The following is a 22,232-nucleotide window of genomic DNA, read 5'->3' as shown; positions in this document are numbered from 1 at the left end:
GCTTGGGGCAGGGGGTGGGTGCAGGGGGCCCCAAGCATCCCCTCACAGGCTGGAACCTTGCAATGGAAAAGCCACCGTTTCTCACATTTTCCTCCTTTAAAGGAAAATCCATTTTTAAAAGTTCGTTCGCAACCCTTTCACACAGCGTGGCGATGCACGTTTGGGGTGGCGCTCCACCGGTTGAGAAGCACCGTGCCCCGCTCCCTGCAGCTGGCTGCCAGGCTCTCCCCTGGGCAGCCAGGCAGGCAGGCAGGCAGACAGTGCTCCTCTTTTAGGCGCTGCACGGCCGGGGAGTGCTCCTCTCTTGGAGAGTGTGGGGTATTTTTGAAAGTAGCAGTGTAATAACACACAAACCACTGATGATGTCAGCTTGTTATTGACTTTCCAAGTCTGAATGACTGAGCAAAGGAGAGGGGGTGGGGGGGGAATCAATCCATTGCAGCGCGGTGCCTGGCCGTGCAAAAATGAGCGCTCAAGGTTGTGCTGGGGGATGGGCGCTGCTGCCTGGCTGCTGGGGCCCAGCCTGTGTCTTCAAAGGCAGCCTGAGAAGCAATGCAGCCCAGCACAGGCAGAAACGCCTCCCATGTTTGTTTCTTCAATGATTCCTCATGCAGAAATACCCAGCGCAGCCCCCCACGTGCTTCCCCCCAGGGCAGGAGGCAGTGAGGGGCCAGGGAGGGCAGGGGATGGGGTGCTGGGTGGTTAGATCCAGCTGCAGCGGGATCATTGCTGCTTTAATCCCCCCCATGTGCATGCCGGTGCAGAATGGGGCCGGATGTCCACCATAGAGCACTTCCTTGCCCCTGCTAAGACACCCGACAGGGCCCGGCGCCCCCACCCCAGGCTGCCTGCAGCTTGGACGGTGCAGCCCCAGCGGAGTATGGCGGGGCTATTTATCACCATTTGGAGAAGATCTTATCAAATGGAAGTGTGGCTGCAGCCGCAGCAAAATAGATTCCCTGGCATTATCGGTCTCATTTATTTTACAGGGCATCCAGCTGCAGAGCGTTGTTAATGTACCAGCCTGCACAACTGGCCACCGAGCTGTGCACCCTCATCGTCACAAAGCCGGCTTGGCTACCAGCCTGGACGTGGCGACTACTGCACTGACGCGCTGCCGGGCGGAGGGAGGCCGGTTTAGGACTGACCTTGGAGTTTCCTTGGCTTGTGATGAGTGGTGTATTGTGAGGGTGCTCACCACCCTGGTTTCTGGGCTGTGATTCAAGCCACCCACCTCCTATGAGTCAAGCCTCTGCGCTGTATGCCAATGAGGAATGTCAAGAGCAGAAGCCAGCTCACAGGGACCCAGAGCAACAAAGTCATGGCTGCGCAGGCTGCGTTTTCTACTGTACCCAATGCTTTGGCTTCGGGGGCTTGGAAATCATGATTGGACGGAGTCTATAGCATCTTCTGCTCTGTAAACCGATGTACTGTGCAGACTGCAATGGAGCCAGCTGCGTCCCCTTCCCACCTGCAGCTCAGTAGAGGAGACAGAACTCACACCCCGAAGCTCCCAAACAAACAGCCCTATTATATGGGCTAAAGAGGAGTCTCCACTAGTTAGGAGCAGATGAGGGTGTAGGACATACGGTTAAGAAATTCCTGATTCATTGCTCCCCAACAGAGGGGAGCAATGAAGCTTGACACCAGAGAATGCAGTATATCAGGCACCCCAGTCTTTTGGAAACAGAGTCCCAGTGCTTAGAAAGGGTAGGAAACTTGCCAAAAGCCTCCCTAAACAGTATATGGCAAAACACAACTGATACAGGAGTCCTAGATTTCAGCCTTACACAATGCTGCCAATGACCCTCATCTTAGTAAAGGTCCTCAGCAAACTCCCAGCAGCTGCAAACATTCAGGTGGTTGCAATCCAGATCCAAAACCTACTACAGGAAAATCGCTGTTATCTGGCATGAGTGGGGAATGCCGGGTGCTGGTAATGTAAAAATGCCAATTATCTAAAAATACTGGAGCCAGAGGCAGAAGGGAGCTTGCATGCGGCAGCGCGGGGTGGTGGATGGTGGCAGCGTGAGATGGTTGCGCACAGCGGTGATGCGGAGTGGTGGATGGTGCCGGTTAATAGACTATGCTGGCTAGTACAATCCCCAAAACAGTACTAGTAATTGGAAGGGACACAGACTTTATAGTACTGGTGTTGATAACACGGGACATTTCACTGGCACCAACCTGCCATGTTATAAGTAGATTCCAAACGTCCTTATGTTCTCCTCAATCTCCAGCCTACGTTTAAGTTATACAGATTCTTTCTGAACAACATTGCTAAGAGATTATCTTTCCTAGCCAATCATCCAGTTAAACCTCTTGTCCTGCCTGAGGTCTTGACTACTACATTAACTTTTTCTCAGGCCTAGACAAATACAGTCCTGTCCTGCTCATCTCCAGTCAGAACACTGCTCCCGAGAGCATTTTCCCAGCCCAGCTTTGTGACTAGGTCGTTGCCTTCTTGGCATCCCTCCTGCTGAAGCAGCAGCAAGCCTGTTTTCATTTGCAAGGCCATTTGAAACTTATCCCAGCATTTACCTATCATCTCTCATGCTGTATCAAGAGGCTGACCACTTCCTCCAATCCATGCCCGATGCTAGCTTCTGTGGCATCCTTGTGTCAAATTGCCCTACAAGCACCTTTTTCATCTGCACTGAACTCTTCTTTGCCAGGATGCCTACAAGAACCTGATAACCTGAAGCTGCCGAGCCATGAGCTGGGAACACTGTCCGGCCTGCGGACCGGTATCGCTCATTGTTCCCTTTTCTGTTTTCCTGTTCCTCGTGGAAGCCCTTTGGAGTGAGACCCATTTTTTGGTTCCTGAGCAGTCATTTAGTACTTGCATACCCAAGTACTAAATGACTGCGCAGCAACCGGTACTGCGCAGTAACATCCCCGCACGGCTTCCTGGTGACCCTGACTGCACGCTAGCTCATTACCGCTGCGCAGTCACGTCACGTCATGGTCCGTGCCCCGCGACACTACTGCCCACTACTAACGAGCTACTGCGCAGTAAGCATCTTGTGAAGACACGGGCACTGCCGAGCACAAGGGGGCTCTGGTCCTTGTCTGGGGTTCTTAGGTATGGCCACAGTACAAATAATAAATGATAGACATGTGTACACAGGAAGAGCAGAAACACCAGCTGAGCCAGAAGAAGGTTCCCAAGTCTCCGTGCAATAGACAGTAGATAAAACACCTAATCGTCAGCAGTCCCAACATCACTGTCTCTCCCAGATAGGACAGGTTTAAATGAAGATGTGACAGCAGCCTGCTTAGCCAACACTATACCAAGTGAAGCGGGGACCTCCAGAGCTGAAAGCATGAAGTGTTACAGCATGAGCTAAGAGCCAACTTCCTGTAAGTGGGGGTTGGAATAACTCATATCCTTTGGGCACAGAAGGGGATCTGTAACACCCACAGGCATCCTCAGGAAAAAAAAATTGCAAAAACAGAAATGTGCCAAACTGCTAGTAATGAGAGAGAAATGGGCCTTAGTCATGTTACTGGGCATTTCATACCTCTTTATTTCTTCTCGGGCACCTAGATCTGCATGGATGGCAAAGAAACATGAACAGGGGAATTCTGGCTCTGCGCCCTATTCCTTCTTGCCCCACCCCAGCTCTGTCAGCACCAAGTCACCCAGACTCTCCTACTGTCCAGCACCCACTTCTCTTGCAGGTGGTGTGTTCATTATGTTATAAAGGGGCGCAACAGAAACTGCTGAGGCTTCCCTGACTCTGCGACATTTGGGTTTCCTCAAATGCCAAAACTCTCGGGGGAAAACTTCAACCCATTCAGGTCAGTAGGAGTTTTGTCATGGACTTCAGAGGGTGGCACGGTCTGTCTTCTTGGTGGGGAAAATCTATGCTGGGCTCTAGTGGGTGTATCAAGAGAGAGCACAATCCAGCGAGGAAAACACAGAAAAGACGAACACGTTAATTTTTAAACTACCGTTCCAAATGGCAGGCGTCTGCTCTGAGCATTTGGCCAATATTTATTGGATCAGATATCTGCTAATAGCAGAGAGATTTAAATGGCAGGGTATGTAAATACTCTAGAAGCAGATGCCTTCATATTCATTTCATTGCTTGCACATACCGAAATGATTAAAGTCCAGACTGTCATTTACCACCTGAGCTTGCTATCATATGATGCAAGAAATAATGAACAGGACAAAACATCTGCAAAATATTTGCATGTTTCTGTCCTTGCCTGGCTGGAAGTTCTGAGCTTGTATCAAGAATCACATATGTGAGGCCCTGGGAAGTTAACAGGAGATGGGCAATGCTGACACAAAATCCGTCTGGATATAAAAAGGAAGCACTCACTTGCAGGCACAGCAGAAGGAAGGGAAGACTTTTATAAACAATTTTCTCTGCAAGTTGTGAAAATAGCATTTGCACTGACTCTCCTGGGTCTGGATAATGCTTCCTGACACAGATGGGGAAGAGCGTGTCTTAAACCATGTATGGTATGATCTATGCTGTGGCTACCTTGGCTGTACGATTCCTCGGCCTGTGATGTATTCCAGTTCCCTCAAAACATGGATGCTCACGATACTATTTTAACTAGTCCACTGGAATTAATACAGAGCTGTGGATACATCACACTGCCTCCTTCTCAGCATTCGCCCCAGAAACTGCAAATGAGCTTATTTTAAGTGTTTTGTTTTTCAGTAAATAGCACACCTTGCAGTTTGAGGCTGGCAGTCATCATAAACTAGTAGCTTGCAGGTCTTGATACTAATTTTTTGTGGGGCAAGTAACAATTATATTCATTTTTACTGGTGGGGAAACTGAGAAAAGGAGATTGACGGCCAGTTCCTATTCCAAGTACTGGGTGTCTAAGTGACTCGTAGGCATCCAGGAGTTTAAGCATAACCTTATTCCAACTCACTCGAGTCTCCGAAAAACTGTCAGTGCATCTATTTTTGATTATTTCAGCCTTAAGTAGGCAATCATCGATCCTTTGGGATCATGGTGTATGCATGAGAGGTCACCCGCATCATTGACGTGCACACCTAGGCCGGAGCGTGGAGGAGTGGAGGCTGCCCAGACCTTCTATTCCCCCTTTAGACCATTGAGACAGTATCCAAAGGTCACACCAAGTCTGGACGTTCAATGCTTCGATAGCTATAGCTGTATGCACATCTGAGAATCGAACCCAGATATCCCACGTGGCAGACAAGGATTCCACCATTAAGGTTTCAACCGCAAAACTAAATTGCAAAAAGGACTGACCCACCCACCTGCCTTTTCTGTTAGCTGTTTTTCTGGGACTTGAGCAGTACAAAATAAGAGCTGGTCCCAGCTAACCTGCCTAGTGTTAAACAATGAGTCAGGGCTGAACTCCTGCAACCTGATTCTCCATTTCCCTGTGCCCTATGCAGTCATTTTCACCAGTGCTGAGAGTAAAATAATACTGTTCTGGTTTTCATAGTACTTCCACTGTGCACAAGTATAAATGATTAACTGAAGCATTCAGCAATAATAAAATGTATCTACTGTACTTACTTGCACTCCCGTATTGTAAGCAACCCAAAGTACTTCCCAGACTCTCCAGCACTCTTGCTATCCTCATTTTTAGGGCAGTAGAAGGGTTTTTGTCAAGGAACCAATTAATCAGTGGTTGTAGTGTTACAATAGCAGTGTAGCACGTAAGATCCACCTTTGAGAGGTGAGGTGCTGTCTGTGGGAATAAATATGGAGTGGAAATACATTTGTTTCTTTTTTGTATTCAGAGAGATGCAGTTTGATGTGCTTGCATCATGTGGAGATGATGGAGTACTTTGTGAGTCCATGAATAACTAAAGATGATGTTAAAAAATATCTGTTCGGGATAAATCAGCAGGTCAGAACAATTTGCATCAATGACTCCTAAAAGTTGGCTGAGAATATCTGTCTGAACTACTATTCATTTTTAATAAACCTTGAAATGCCATAAAAATTCTAGAACATTAACATGGGACCAGTAATCCCAAAACCCCAAAAACGTGATCCAGGAAAGTACAGGCTAGTTAGCCTGATATCAGTCCTGGCCAAAATAATATAAAAACCATCTAACAAAAATTTAACAGATAAGAATACAATTAATATAATGTAATGTAGTGTAATGGAAGGTAGGTCAAACAAAGATGATTTCATTCTTTGATGAGATTACAGAACTTCGGTTGATATCGAGTGATTGATGCTCGGACTTTTGTAAGATGTGTGGCTAGGCTTAATACCTCTCACTATTCTTATTTAAAAATAAGCAGTGCAGTAGCAATACAACACTCATTCAATTAATTAAAAACAATTTGACTGTTCTCTAAAATGTAATAATCATCAATGGAGACTCATTATTGAATAGGTGTTTTCCTAGTGAGAATCTACAGCAGGGGATGGCAATTATTTTGGGCGGAGGGCCGCTTACTGAGTTTTGGGAAGCCATCGAGGGCCGCATGACAGGCACCCAGGGCAGATAAATATTAATTTTCTAAATATTTTAGGGGCTTCATGGGCCAGATAGAATGGCCTGGTGGGCTGCATCCGGCCCACAGGCCGCATTTTGCCCACCCCTGTTCTACAGGCAATAGTAGTAGGCCCAAAGCTATTCAACGTTATCATCGATGATTTGGAAGTAAATACAAAATCACTGCTGACAACATATGTAGGTGACATGAAGTTTGGTGGAATGGTAAAGAATGATGAGGAGAGGGCAGTCATACAAAATGGTCCACATGGATCTATTCAAACAAAATGTGTTTCAGTACAGCCAAATGTGAAGTTGCACTTCTAGGAGCGAGGAATGCAGGTCATATCTCTAGGATGGGGGATTTTATATTAGAAAGCAGTGACTGAAATGGATGTGATGGTCATGGTAGAAAAGCATGAACTCCCAATGTAAAGGTATGGCAGAAAAAAAAATTAATGTAATGTATAAAAAGAGGAGTAGTGAGAGGGAGCAGGGAGGTGATTTTTACATTTGTATCTATCATTGGTGAGACTGATACCAACAAAGTACAGTCCTCCTATTCCCATTTTAAAATGGGTATCAAAAAATTGGTGAGGGTAAGAGAGAGAGCATGATCTGGGATTGTACAAGAATGATCTGGGATTGTAGAAAATGCTGTACAATGAGCTGTAAAATAACTCTCTTGTTTACCCAATAAAAAAAAAAGATTGGGTAGTTACCTGATTACAGCATATTAGTACCTTCTTGGGCAGAAAAGACAGAGTACTAAAGAGCTCATTAAAATAGTGGAGACAAATGTACCAGGAACCTATAGCTAGAAATTCAGAGTGGAAGAAGAAAGGCAAAAAAACTGCTCAAGGGGAAGAGTAATTAACAAGTGTAATAAAGCCCCAAGGCTACTAGGGGACTCTCCATCTCTTGATGTGCTGAGATCAAGGCCACATTCATGCCTTTTTGGCAGGTAGGCATTAGCAAAACAATGCCGTAGAACTGGGTGAAACTTGAGAACCTATGACATACAGGCGCTCAGACTAGATCATCTTGTCATCCCCTCTGGCCTTAAACTCTCTGCATCTGGGAATCTCTGAAGGGAGGTGGGTAGCAAAATAGGAATCCCAGTTTTCAAATACTGCAGTTTCTGACTTTGCTGGAAATCACCAAACATCTTCAACAGTGAGAGCCCGGATGCCAGTGCTGTTGTTCAATGCCCTGTGCTTTATTTCATAGTAACGACGTAGCAGTATGTATAGCTCACAAAAAGAGAAGCCGGAGAACATGTGAATTTCCTTTCCTCTTATCCCACTGCCGGTGAAAGCACTTCATTGCAGTTACATCTGCTGTAGGGCAGTCCAGGTGAGAGCCAGATTATGTCCATAGTCCAGTACTTAAGCTCCAGTTCTCTTTCTAGCATAGAATCCGTATGTGATCTGATCGGCTAGCTCAGACTTCTCCAGCTGCTCCCATGTGTATATTTTTTAACATGGCAGAATGCTTTCCACCCTTTCTTTCCCCTCAAGAATGAATGCATGCATGTTACCGTTATCACTATGGGAGCTATGCACATACATCCTGAAGGAGATACATCCCAGGCTAGGGAGAGAAATTACACATAAACAGGTATAAGTGATTGGAAACTGGTTCAAATCTGTAACACAACAGAAGTTCAGTGCACATGAACTGCTTTCAAAATGACCAAAGCTGGTTTAAGATAAACCTGGAGAGGTGTAGTATCAAACATAACCAATTTAGGCTAAATCAGTTTATTGAACTTCTATCCCAGATTCCCTCAAATTTCAAGTTAACTCACAGTGCCCCAGCATCCCAGCATGCTTTGCACCTCCCCCCCCAACCCCTGCTCACAGGGTAGGTGGGACTGAGTTGGCCCAAGCTGTCTGCTCCAGCTGATAGGGAGGTGTGCTCTAGCAAACCCCAGCTTCTGGTCTGGACCACTACAGGCATGTGGCTGCATTTCCAGAATCAAAAGTGAATGTCTGTTCACTTGCTTCTTGGTTCAATCTACACAGCTTAGACTAACTCACAAAGATTGAACTGATTCAGCCTTGGGCTTTTTGACTGTCTGTACTCATCCCCAGAGTGTGCATGCTGAGAACTGTGAAGTCACGTTACTACCGATTGTGAATACACAGAATTGAACTCTGTTCTCAGTTGCACAGAACCCAAAATAGACCCCAAATAATTTCTATTCATTTTTGCTTTCACTGGTGTAAGGCAGAGCAGAACAGAGTCCCCCATCTCTTCATCCGCCTTTGGGAACACGTAGCAATTCCAGGCTTCGTGGTCTTTTAAGACGAACAAGGTGCCATAAAAGAGCTATGCCCATTTGAATGTTCCCCCTGTTAGTGGCAAAGAAGAACTTTGTCAACTGAGCACGCTGGAAAGCAGCTCTTCAAAGAGGAACTGAACATGTTGTGCCGAACATGTTTTGTTTTACATTAGTCCATAATTTTAGGTTTTATGTTTGGTTTGGAAGCTCAGAGCCACTTTGAAGCCCACAGCTGCCAGTGCTAGAATAGACAATAGTATAATAGTCATTTAATTCTTCTGTACTGTACTCTGAGGATAGAATATGCTCCACAGCTACTTTTAGGTCTAACTGGGGAATGGAATCAATCATAGGATGCACATTACAGGGAAAGTGCTATTGGTGTCAATTACCTAAGCTCTGTGAACGTAACTCTTCTAATTTCCTGTTAAATCAGTAATGTTACCGATCTCGGTCTATTATTTTAATTAGGACTGTGACTGCAGTTGCTAGGAGCTGAGTGAGTGGAGACAAATGTGAATGTGTAATTAGTCCTGCAACCTAATGGCAAGTTGAATGTGTCAACATCATGGATAGTTATAATGTAAGTTGCAGGGGGAGACTGCAATTTGGGTCCAACTCTCCTCTCCCTGATGTTGGTGTTAATCCAGAGCCACTGCATTGAAGTTGGTGTCATTACCCCTCGTGTAACTCCATGTGCGAGGTCTGAATCTGACCCACTGTCTTCTAAAGTTTCTTGGAGCTATATCATGTGTTATTTTCAAGATGCCTCACATCCTGTCTTATTTGAACTTATTGCTGTAATGTCTCCTCTAAGCAAAGTTTCACACTCTGAATGCTGCAGTCAGGTTAGGTGAACGTGGGTGTTCCCAGAGCTACTATGCACTGAATTCCAGCCAGCCCCTGGGACCCACTGGTCTCTGAGCTGGTACAGGAAAGCTTGGCTCTCTTCTCACCTGCCCTAGCTGTGAAAGCAGCTCCTATGCCTTCTGCACATTGGATGGCATCTCAAGCACAGCCAGCATATTAACAAGCTGCCTGTAACAACATGGTTACAGGCAGCAGTACAGTACTAGCCACCACCTCACCAAAAATAGACTTGGGGAAGAATCTCTGGCTAGTTCTAGCTCAGGCCTGGGCAGAACATGTGGAGATGCAATTCTGCTAAGACTAAGAATGAAACCCCTAAGCCACCACCATTTTATGACCACAGTTTTGCATGCGTGATATGAAGAATCTCAGTTCCATAGCATGGCATGGCCTGGGAAGAGAGAGTTTTACTTTTATGAGTACTTGGCTATTGTTCAACTTTCTAAGCACTGCAAATAAACAAATGGTCTAATTTTTGTAGCATCTCAGCTTGCATGTTGCTGGAATAACACTGGATTGGAACTAGGGTTGAGATTTTGGATTCAGGTTTTCCTGAGAGGCATCAAGAGCAGCATTGCTTTGCTTAGTTATCCTGTGCCGTGGAATCAAACTCGGCCCCTCACTCAGTGACCAAGCCCAACCCTTCTGTGTTTACACAGGTCGCCTGCACCCTCCCTGCCCCAGTTTTGGTAATTCCTCCTTCTTTTTCTGTCCCATGGGTTTGGAATGGCTAAGACCCCCAAGTTTGATTACTGAGCCCTGGCTGCAGGAGCTCCGCTCACACTGCCACAGGGACAAGTGGCAGCGACAGCTAGGTCCTAGCGATGCACGGCCACCTTCCTCTGACCCGGGGTAAGTCATTCTGGCCCATGGCTAGAAAAGGTTGCCTACCCCTGGCATAGGGGATAGGATAAAAGCTACAGAGCTAGCTGCCCCTCGGTCCCCACTCTGGTCTCTCAGAGTACATTCCTAAATGTTGTCAGGGCTTGTGCCTTTTACCTCTCCCAGGGTGGTAGTTATGGGATTCCCACAGTCATAGGATCACTGCAGACCCTGTCTATCATCCAAGCGTTTTCATGAACACCAATGGAGTACAGAACTTGTGGGTCTTCAATTCAGGGGAGTGTGAGACCAGTGGTGAATATAAACACCAAGAGTATTGTTGGCTTTAACCAGAGAAACAAAGCATTTAGAGAAAAAGGGTTTTGAGATAATATTTTACACACATTTATCTTCCTTATAAGCTGAAGGTAGCCTAGGAAGGCCCTACTTCTTCAGACAACCCAACAGAAACCCATATTAGTCCTTAATACTTGTATCATTCTGGAGGGAGAGGCTCCATTATGATCCAACTAGAGTTCTCCTCAATTCTTAAGCCCCGACCTTACCTCACTAAACTAGTTCAGTCAACCTAAATGCAGGCTAAGCCAGACATCTCAGCACCAGTTGCTCTGCAAGTATCCCATAGCAAAGCTCAAATGTTTACCATGGAATGGTTTTATCCTGAGACATTGTTTCCTTTCTGCTTGCTTTGCCTTATAGCAGTGGTTTTCAACCTATTTTCATTTGCGGGCCCCTAAAAAGTTTTGAATGGAGGTATGGACCCCTTTGGAAATTTCGAATGGCGATGCGGACCCCTTTGGATTGTCAGTGTGGGTATTCACATACACTTGCTTGATCATAGTCATCTTTTGTGGACCCCTTAGACATAGTCTGAAGACCCCCCAGAGGCACACAGACCACAGGTTGAAAACCACTGCCTTATAGCCTCCTAGTCAAGAAAACCTAGACGGTCATGCAGTAAATATCCAAGTCAATATTTATGAGCTGTTACAGAATAACCTGAAGTCCGTCACAAAGATTTTAAAACGTAGGCCCTGTCCTAATCCACAGAAGTGTAAGCATTTGTCTGTGGTGGGGCACTGAGACTGAGACCAAAGGTTCTGCAGCGGTGTTCCTCCAGACGTCCAAATCTATCTTAAAGGGACTGCAGGATAGGATTGGCCACCATTTCGGCCCTAGGCAGCAACTGCATTTTCAAAGCTAACGTGAAGTATGCCATATTCCTAAGCCCAAAGCTCAGACTGCTTTTAGTTTTGCATTAGGGCAAGGAAGGCTACACCATTTATAGCTTAATGACTCCACGTGGGCATGGCAGGTTTTCTGACCACTGCTCACCAGTGCTTTTAGGTGAAACAGTAATAACCCGGTGGGTAAAGCCTCTATGGTATTATATGTATATAAAAAAAAAATCCATGTGCAGCCAGCTTGTAAAACGCATGTTAATAAGCCTATTAAGGTTTACAAATATTGTGTTCTTTCTTACAGTTTATAATTTAATTAATTGCCAGTTAATTGTCTTATTTTCCCCTTGTGATTGATGTCACTGAGTGGGATTAGACAACACCAGCTGATGGGGAAAAAGGGGATGCAGCATCCTGTGATGGCAAGAGAGGAGACGCTTTTACGGGCAAATCCTTTCTGACATGGATGAATACCTCAATAAGCTATCACAGGATATCAGTGCAATACATATTGTAATGGGATCATTAGTGGAAGTATCCGCTGTGTGCAGTTTGCGTTCACAAGCCACAAGCAAGGAACAGGGAAGTACTGGCTTCTTGGAAACGTTTGTCAAGCGTAAATCTGTCCCTGTTTTTCAGAGCCAACACTCAGTTCACCTGCAGTGGACTAATAGTCTGACTGAGAAATGGCTTGTGTTGAGGACTGATTTAGCTACGAGGGAAGACAATAGCAAAAGTCCCGTCGGTTTCTGTGGTATTGGAAAGGATCATAAGTGGAGCATTAGTAGTGTTATCCAAGTGGGGAAACAGGCAAAAGGAGGAAGGATCTCCACTACTTCAAAGCACATATTCAGCAAGATGTGCCTTATCAGGCAATAGCCCCCTCCCTAAAACAATGGACATCTTTATCTCCCTGCAGGCCTCAGCTGTCCGCCTCAGGGACTGTTGCCTCAACAGACTGTAGACGTTGCAGACAGAAAGCATTTTAAACTTTTTCCCTTTCTCTGCTCTGTTGCTGAAGATTATCAAAGGCAATTTCCTCTGGACAGTGAAGTCATCTTTCTCTGGTCCCAGGATTTGAATTGGTGCCAGGAATACTGAACAAGAAAAACCAAGGGATACAGTGGAAATTAAAAGCTTTGACTAGACTGTGCTGTCACAGCACTGGGGTAAATCAGGGGGGAGCTGGAGTGAGTGCAGGTGAAGGAGATTAGATTATGGCACCAAGTGTGAAGCAGCAACAGCAGAATATGCCTGGCTCAGTCCCCTGCAGGTGAACGGCCCGTTTGAATCACGGCATGTATCAACCCGGGCTACTGTAATCAGAAGAGCCAGCCAAACCATGTCTGCTCATTTTAATTTATTCCTCACATTTTGAGAACTTATCCTTTAGAAACAGCTCTCTGTGATTACATAAAAGAGATTAGCTAATATTTCAGTATAAATCAAGGCCTGTTCAAGATGTTTCCTCTGTGTATTGCAAAACCCACAGCCCATGGAGGACAAGTTCCTCATCACTCAGCAAGTCTCCCTACCCCCACGGCTGAGGAATGCATCAGCTAGGTGGAAGCATGCAGAAAATCTGCATTCTTTGCTTTGCTTCTCAGGATGATGGTTCAGAAACCGATATCTGAAGAAAATATATATGAAGTGCAGTTTTCCAGGCTTTGGGGGAGATTTTTTTTTCCCCCTTTCATGTATATATTTTAATTCCAAAAAAGATAAATGACAGAAACAAGCAAAGAAAGAGAGAAAGAAAGAGGGAAAGAGACATCAGGGGCAAGAGAATCACAGACTTCTGTGTTAGAATGCAAATATATCTTGGCACGCACCCCTGCTTCAGTATCCAAAGTGCTAAAATATAGTGTGCATCACTTATTCCCTTCTGCGTGCAGACTCACAAAATATCTTCATACAACATTGGTCCGTAGCAAACTGCCCTGTCAGGTGTTTTTTCATTTATTTATTTTGAAAAAGATTTCATAATTTTTGCTCTGCTTCTTGTTAACAAGAAGGGAGGGGTTTCCTTAAGGTCAGAAGAACTGGAATTTCCCTATACTTTGTTCCACTTCTCCTCCTCTCATTTTGCTTTTAGTTTGCAGGCCAGAACCATCAAAAGAGGCTTCCGAGTCTAAAGTTTTTGACTTTTATAATTTGGGACACAGTGGGTGCATCTATGCAAGATGCTGACTGCACAGTAGCACGTCACAGCGTGGACAGTAGCGCAGCACAGCGTGGACAGTGCTAATATGCTACTGTGCAGTAGCATCACCTAGAAGGCATTTACTAGTGCTACTGCAAGTACTAAATAAGCAAGTACTAAAGAAATGCTCAGTTATGACTGTGCAGTAGCGTCTTGTGTAGACTGACCACCTAAGGAGAGTTTGAACAGAGCAGATAATGCATGGCTCCCGTTGACTTCAGCAGAGTGCTCAGCACTTGCAACAATCAATCCCACTATGTCTCTTTGTATAATAGTTCAGTAGAGGCTAGAGCCTCCAAGCAGGTTTGTGGTTCTGTTGTGGTACTTGCAAATAAACAGTGGCCGCATTTACATGAGACACAGACTGTGCAGTTGTTACTGCACTGTCACTTAGTATTTGCATACCAGCATTACTGAGCATTAGTGTCTCCTCATGGCTTCCTGGTGATGCTGGCTGCGTGGTAGCTTGTTACTTCTGCGCAGTAGCATCGCATCACGGTTCGTAAGTGAGCATCTCAGGTAGATGCGGCCAGTGAGAAAGTATCCCTGCTTCCAGGATCTTACAATCTAAATAGACAAGACAGAAAGACAGTAGAATAAAGCAGAGGCATAGCAGGGCAGCTGTGGCTGGGCTGGGAGCAATTGTCACTTTTATGCCTCCATCCCTCCCAGATGGTGCCAGCACTGCTGCCCTGGTCATCTATACTTAGTTACATTACAGGGATGAAGGAAAGATTATCATGCCCAAGGGATGCCAAGGCATAGAAATTTTAGTGTCAGTTTTTTAAAGGAACGAGGATGCCTAAATATGAAGGCATCATACAGTGGCATTTCCCTAGCTCATGTTGAAATCAATAGAAATGAAATGCGTAGGTGCTTTTGAAGCCCTGCTAGATGCCTCTTTTCATCCGTAGCCATCTAAATACGTTTAAAATTAAACCCCTAAGTGTCTTGCCCAAAGACATCTAGGAAGTGAGCCCAAGTCTCCTCAATCCAAGTCCAGTGCTCTAAGAAGTAGAGTAAATTAGCTCTGGACTGCGATAGCTAGACTTCTTCACTGTCTAGGCTAGCTAAGGTATTTCTGTACTACACTGCAGTCTACGCTCTTAGATATACCCTAGTGAACTGTCATTAACAAAGTCAATGGCTTTTGACAGAGGAATAAGGATTAGGGTTACAACTTTCAGGATCAAGCACCAAGTCTAGTCTTGTATTTGAATAATACAGACACGTTCAACTTTGAAACAACATCCATAAAGCACCTGAGACCTTTAATCCACAGCCTAGGGAGGGTAATCACCCACATACCAAAGAGAAATCTAAAATTACCACTCTGTGTTTTCCAGTAGCACAGCATCTGCCAGCCTCGTTCCCATCGTCACAGCTCCCATCATTTACATTATGAACATGCGCACCATCTGAGATCTGGGATCCTGGCATATCATGCTGACTGATGATGACCTCCATGTCATTGGTGAAGTTTCACCCTTTGGTTTCCCCAAAGGGTTTGAATGTATCTTCCATCTATACAATGGAAGGAAAGCAACTGGACTTTAAGGAATAGTTTGGGTACAAACAACCTCCTTCTTTCAGCCAAATCCATCGCAGAATTCCCTTGAAGACAAATACCATTATGGCATGAAATTAAAAACAAATCAGAGAGCCAGTTTTATTTGCATTCCCGGAAAAGCAATGGTTATGAAACAAGTTTGACCATTTCCATCCAGCTCCCAGTGAACGAGCATCTAATCACAAAACTATCAGACAAATACATTGGCACAGACCCAAGATTCAATAGCTGTTGAGTCAGAGGCTTGCTCTTACTCTTGAGGATGTCAACACTATGGCTCCCACTGTGCCTGCAGCTTGTACAGACATACCCAAAGTAGCTTTAAACTAGCTTGCTGTTAGGAATGTAACTTTTGACAGCACAGAGCTCAGAGGAGGCTGCAAAACTCACCTGAAAAGCTGGGTAGACAACTCATGAGGAGCTTCGTGTTATCATGGGTACACTGCTAGCAGGACCTTAGGTGGCTAGTTTGAAGCTAGGTCAGGTCTGTCTACATGAGCTGCACTGCCTGCAGTGTAGTCATGCTCTTAGGAACAGCATCCCTTGTTGAATTAAAGCATTTCCACTATACACTTGCTTTGCTGTTGCCTGTGTTGTGGATAAACGAGAGTCCATGAGAACCTCCCATCTGATGAACGCTAATGTTTTTCCAGAAAGGGTTGAGTTAATTTTTTCGAGAAGTGTTATATGGGCATCTCTGTCTGCTAAGTGGTGGTGGCACATGTGGTAGCATCAGTAGCTGTGCTGCCAGCAGCAGCAGTGGTGATAGGCTAGTAACACAGCAGCTGTTATTTTTGCACCCTTTGCATCCCTTAACTTGGGGCCTGGAGCTGGTTCCTCTGTTGCCTCCCCTACCTTAACTATGCTATGGTGGGTTTTTCTTACAATTCTCCATTTATTTCTCGACTGTGTTACTGTTCAGGGAATTGATAGTGTAATTGTCCAATGGAGGAGGGGCACCTTGAAAGACAAGCCATATTCTGTCACTAGCTTAGAGCTTTTTGTATGGAGAAGTTAAAAAAATTAATTGACCGTTGAAATATGGGGGACTGATTCTGGCGATGAAGAAAGCATCTTGCATCAGCTGTCATAAATCTCTTCAGATAAATTGGAACTTAGATACTACAGTAATAGGCACTTTGGAAATAGCGAAAGTAGATACATGCTGACTTTCTTCCTATCGCTTTAGACTAAATACATAAAAAGTGTTGCTCCACATAAATGGATGCTAGCTGCTATGCAGAAATCATTTTAGATGTAACTTTTCTTCTTTGAGTAAAATGTCATCTGGCCCTCTTTTCCCCCTTTGTTAGGGTGGCTTCATATACCTGTGATATTGTTGGATAACTATCTATGGGATGGGGTTTTTTTAAATTTGAAATGAGTCTGTATTTTCCTTGTCTCTCATGTGTTGAGAAGATCGTTTCAGCAGTGGCTATGAGATGTGCAGCTATTACACTGAAGGAGTCCCTGTACATACCTAGACACACAAAACGTGATAATTTGTGGGAATTCATACCAAATCATTCTCTTTAATATAGCCGGGCTGTTGAATCCTGAAGGCATAAATACACTGGGTATTTTGATGAATGCATAACCCTTTAGTCATTGGAGAAGCTCAGTCTGTGACAGCCTCAGCTAGGGAGCACTTGGCTGTTTATCTCAAGCTGTAACTACTCATACTTTCAGCTCTAGAGGTCCTAGGTTTTGTCTCCGATATGTCAACTGACATGGCAGCCCTAGAAAAATCACAGTTCTGCAACCATAAATGATTAAAAATAAATTCCTTGCCTGTACAGCTCTAATACCTTGCTCTTGAACTTCGGTATATTTTCTTCTTTCATCAATCCTTTGTTTTCCACCATGCTGTATAAAGTTTAATAATTAAATATATATAATCCCAAATAAACACACTAATTAACCTTTGTTTTGAGAAGCATAATTAGTTCATGCTTATTGTCTACTCAGTTTCAAAACAGTTTTGAATGGGGGAAAGTGCTATGGGGAAATATGACAGAATTAGCTTAATGCTGAACACCGTTTCTTAGGCAGCAACGTGGGCAGACCTGATAAAAAAATGCACATCATACAGGCATACACATCTTAAAATATTTGAACGTACAGTTCCCAAGGTCTCATCTTTCTGCCAAGCAAGAAATATAGAAGATATCTATATTTACAACAGCAGGATAAAAATTGTGTTTTGCTCAAAAATGAAATGCCTGCAACCAGACCAGGCACAGGGAAAACACAAATTCTGGGTGCCCATTGGAAAACCTATTTTGGGCTCCAGAATAGGACTATCCATCACTTGCAGCAAGAAGCAGGACAGTTATTAGGGGCCATGGGAAGAAGGGATTCTGCCATAAGTATTATGTGCTCTCTTTCCATTGATGCCTATTTGTGGAGTGGGCAGAATTCAAGAACTTTTTGTCTTTCCTAAAAGGACTCCCCTCCTTACTGTCTTTTAGGGCCCAGTTCAGTGTCTGAAATCTTTACTTCTTCTCTTTTCAGGTGGGACCCCTGGAGCCTAGCATGAGTCGAAAGAAGAAGGAAGCCATTATTATACTTGCCTATATCACCCTCCGTTGGTGATACATCTTCTTCCTGTCTGGAGATTCACAGAGTTAGGACTTTTCTCCCTATCTCCTTTGGAAGTCTTTGGCACAGTGTTGGGGGGTTGAGAGGTTTATTTGCTGAACAATGATATTTTTAAAGCATTTTCAACTGGCCTTTTCCCATGTCAACCATTGCCCTGACAATGGGGAAGGTCTATGCAGACATGTGTGACTGGTGTGACTGTAGTGTTACAACTTGTGAGCCCAGCAATCAGCCAAACATTTGGTTTTGCCAACTGTTCCATGAAGAAGGCACTGCTGACGTGGTCTTGGAAGGAGGTCTGTTTATGGGCAGGCCTCGGACTTACAACGCAATTCGTTCCTGAAAACCATGTCTTAAGTCAAAATGTTGTAACTCAGAACTGGTTTTCCCATAGGGAACAATGTTATAAATGGGGGATTCAATCCTGAACCAAGGCCCGATACCCTATTTTCACCAAAAATAACGCAGAATTTTGTATTCAATCAATTATAGATGAGTAATAATGAGTAACAATGTATTTATATTGTAAATAGCAATCGTATTGATTTGGAAGGACTTCTTTGAGGTGACTTTGCTGGATTTTTTGAAGGGCTTTTGGTTGGACGTTTTGAAGGGTTCTTGCCTGGAGTCCTCTCAGGAGTCTCCGCTGCAGGTTCTTTTGGAGTCTCATCTACTTTTTTAAAGAAAGTGTCCAAGGAAGTTTGGACAGATGTTCTCCAGGGAGATGGGCGATGCAGCGAACTTGTTTGCTGGTGTGGTGTGGCATTGGATCAAGCATTGTAAAGTCGAAACGGACATCAGAAAGTTGAAATGGTGTCAATTTATAAATGTTGTAAGTGCAAAACATTGTAACTCGAAACATTGTAAGTCAAGGACTGCTTGTTTTTACAAAAATGGACAAAATCCTTCACTCCAGGGAATCCAGCAACCAAGGGACAGGTTTCTTGCTCACAACACCAACCCTCTTTCAGCTAATACACATCCAAAAACCTCTTGGTAGGCTTTAGGATGCCAGTGAGGCCATATCTAGCTGTCAGATGTTTTCCTCTGTGTTCTCCTTACTACCCTTCCCCACACCCATTTCTTCCTTACCCAGGCATCTCTGCTCAAACTGTACTCAGCAAAGCCCCTCCACCCAAATCATTCAAATTGCCTTCCACGTAACTGGAATTGCGTGTATTTTTTTTGGGTGGCGATGTGATAACACTCTCTTCAGGCAATTTTTAGTGAGAGCTGCCGCTACTCCTGTTACTCTTAACAACAGCCCAACCCAGAGCATAGAGTATCAAACTGAATTGGTTCTTATAGGTTAAACTTGGGCTTAGCCCTGAGATGACAATTTCCGTTTTAAAATATTGGTTAAAAAGTGCTCTAAGTTCATGCTGCTGTGTAATGCTGGATCCAGCTTGTTCATAGTTCCTTGATTTTCTATTGCTCAGCCACAGCTAAAGCCACAAGGGAACAGCTTTAATTTGTGGTGCTAACGTAAGGAGCCTTACAGTAATGGAGATCCAGCCTCCCCTTTCTCTGCTCTCTGCTCCCTTTGCTGGACAAATTTTCCTTCCCAACCCCATTGTACTCCCACCTCCCTTTACTTTGGATAGCAGAGTTCTGGTGAAGGGAATGGTAGGGCTAGCTCTTCCAATTATGCCAGCTCAAATGGGAGAGTCCCTGTTCCCCCAAGTACTACTGGGAGTAACAAGGAATAACAGCCATAAGCTGATGGAGAGTAGATTCAGGCTAGACATCAGGAGGCGCTACTTCACAGTCAGGGCAGCTAGGATCTGGAACCAACTTCCAAGAGAAGTTGCTCGCTCCTACCCTGGGGGTCTTCAAAAGGAGGCTAGATAGACACCTTGCCAGGGTTGTTTGACCCCAGCATCCTTTTTGCCCACAGCAGGGGGTCAAACTTGATAATCTGCTCAGGTCCCTTCCGACCCTACCAACTATGAAACTATGAAATTCCCTCCAAACACAGGGAGTTGTTCAAGAGGAATCTCAAGCCTCTTTAACTTCAAGGACCCAAGAGTCAGCTCCCACACCCATTGTGTCCACTTGAATGATTAGTTTCCTCTATGGCTAAACACGATGATCTGAGGTTCCAGTCCATGTCCTGCAGGCCAGGCTCCTTCAAGATGCATTATTGCTAATGCTATCTAAAGACTCAAGCTTTAATATTCTCCCCAGCTGAACTGTAAATAAAATTATTTTCTAAGAGCACTTATTTGAGCTTGATTATTAAATACATTGCCAAAATTGGGCTGGTTAATATACTGCCTGCTACTTCAGTTGAAGTATCTAAAAGACAAAGGATGAAGTAAACGAAAAGGAAATCAACATTTTGCTAAATTGCATGTTTTTAAAAATCCTATAATTGAGGCTGCTACTTCATTTCCATTTGTAAAACAGATTGAGTTCCCCTTCCATCTACTAATGGATTCGGTTTATCTCTGATACTAATTGCAGCATTTGCATGGTTTGTACAGACTGCCTGAAATAGACTGTCAACTAGGAAAAGTCAAACTACCCCAGCTAACCCATGAGTAAGCGAAACACAGGAGAGTGATATAGTGAGCTACAAATCTTCATCCCTTTTCCTACAACTCTGAGGTGAAACTCCAGAATAACCTGATTTGATTTTTCTTCCAGTTTGCTGCTAACTTAATCTGCCATTCTCACATTAGAACTACCAATAAGAAAAACCTCAGGTTTAAATTGAAGCAGCACTGAATTGTTTGGATGCTTAATTGAACTTGCCTTTCTCCTCTTTGACCTAGTGATTGGGTTGGAAATATGACCAGAACAAGATGTCCCATGAGAATTTTTTGTTTCTTACTGTGTTAGAGATACTGCTTTTCTTATTCTTTCAAATTATCATTTAAAAGGGCAGTTGATGTTCAGAGGGCCAGGAAAACAAAACCAAACCAAACCAAACCGTTATTCACTTTCCAAGAGATGAATAATCATTTTCTCAGAACTCAGTATAGCCAATCGGGTTGCCCATTTGCATATGTGGTATGATTGCTTTATATTATTCAAGACCTCAGTGTTATTGGTAAACCATAGAGACATACAGACATATGGCTCATCACATATCTGTTTTCAGTCCCTCTAGGACCATAACTATTACTTAATGGGAGTACTCAGAGCCACTCGTGCTCTCATGTATAAACCCTTTTTTTATTTCTGAGAGAATATTTAGCTTTCCTGATGACGAAAACCAGGGGCATAAGCTACAAGGCCAAGCATCTTAAATGAATCTGAAAGTTCTTTGGGCCAGGACCATATTTTCATTACATGTATGTTTAGCAGCTAGCACAAAAGGCCCCCATCCTTGACTAGTTCTCTAAATACTATGGCAAGAGGAAAGGAGAAAAAGAAACCAATGTGTGGGTCATGTTTTGGTTGCCATTTTATATATATATATAAACAGAAGATTATTTTGAAAAGCTCTTTTGAAGCGAATCTATCGGTTTCCAGGGAGTTGAGCCTGGCAAAAAAACAACAAGTGAGTAGCCTTTGTAGAAGAGGTCTGTGGGCTCTTTGCCATTTCTGCTTCAGGACAGCATTGTAACCATGACACCAACATCTACCAGATGTCTTCCAGAGGATTTTATTTCAAGATGCATGGCTGCTGTTTCACAGGAACATGTGGGGGAGTTTTGACTCTAACATAATTTGTTTAAAAAGTTTGCAGGTGTTAGAATTTATATGGAAGCTGGGGTGTGGAGAAATTATGCACAATTGCTGAGGCAATGTGTTCTCTACTCATGTGGTGAGAGGGAAATGCAATGCAATCCATGTTCAATACTGAAAAGCTGTGCCGTTGGTTTAATTAATACAACTATGCTTTGGCCATAATACTTTATCACCTTCCTTGAGTAAATGCCATTAGAGGTGCCTGGAAAATTCACAGACTCCTTGTCTTGCTTCCTGAAAAAGGGCAAAGGGGACTTAAGAACATTTACAGAAACCTTCAACAAGGCCTGCACATGCTAGAAACTCTGTGATGCTTTGACTGTCTTCCACCCACTCTGGCACGCAGTGGCTATATGTAGGGGGTGGACAGGGGTGCATGTGCTGGTGCACCCCATGACAGGCTGCACTCCTTGCTTTGGCCATGGGCGGGAGGCAGGCGGGAGTGCCGGGTGGGCATGGCTGGAGAGTGGGAGTGCCGGATGAAGTGCCCCAGCCACTTATAGGAGCACCATGGCCACC

This window comes from Gavialis gangeticus, unplaced genomic scaffold (genome assembly GCF_001723915.1).
Source record: "Gavialis gangeticus isolate Ggan-Ray unplaced genomic scaffold, GavGan_comp1, whole genome shotgun sequence".
NCBI classification, from domain to species: Eukaryota; Metazoa; Chordata; order Crocodylia; family Gavialidae; genus Gavialis; species Gavialis gangeticus.
The sequence above is the reverse complement of the archived record's forward strand: the minus strand, read 5'-3'. Positions refer to the sequence as shown.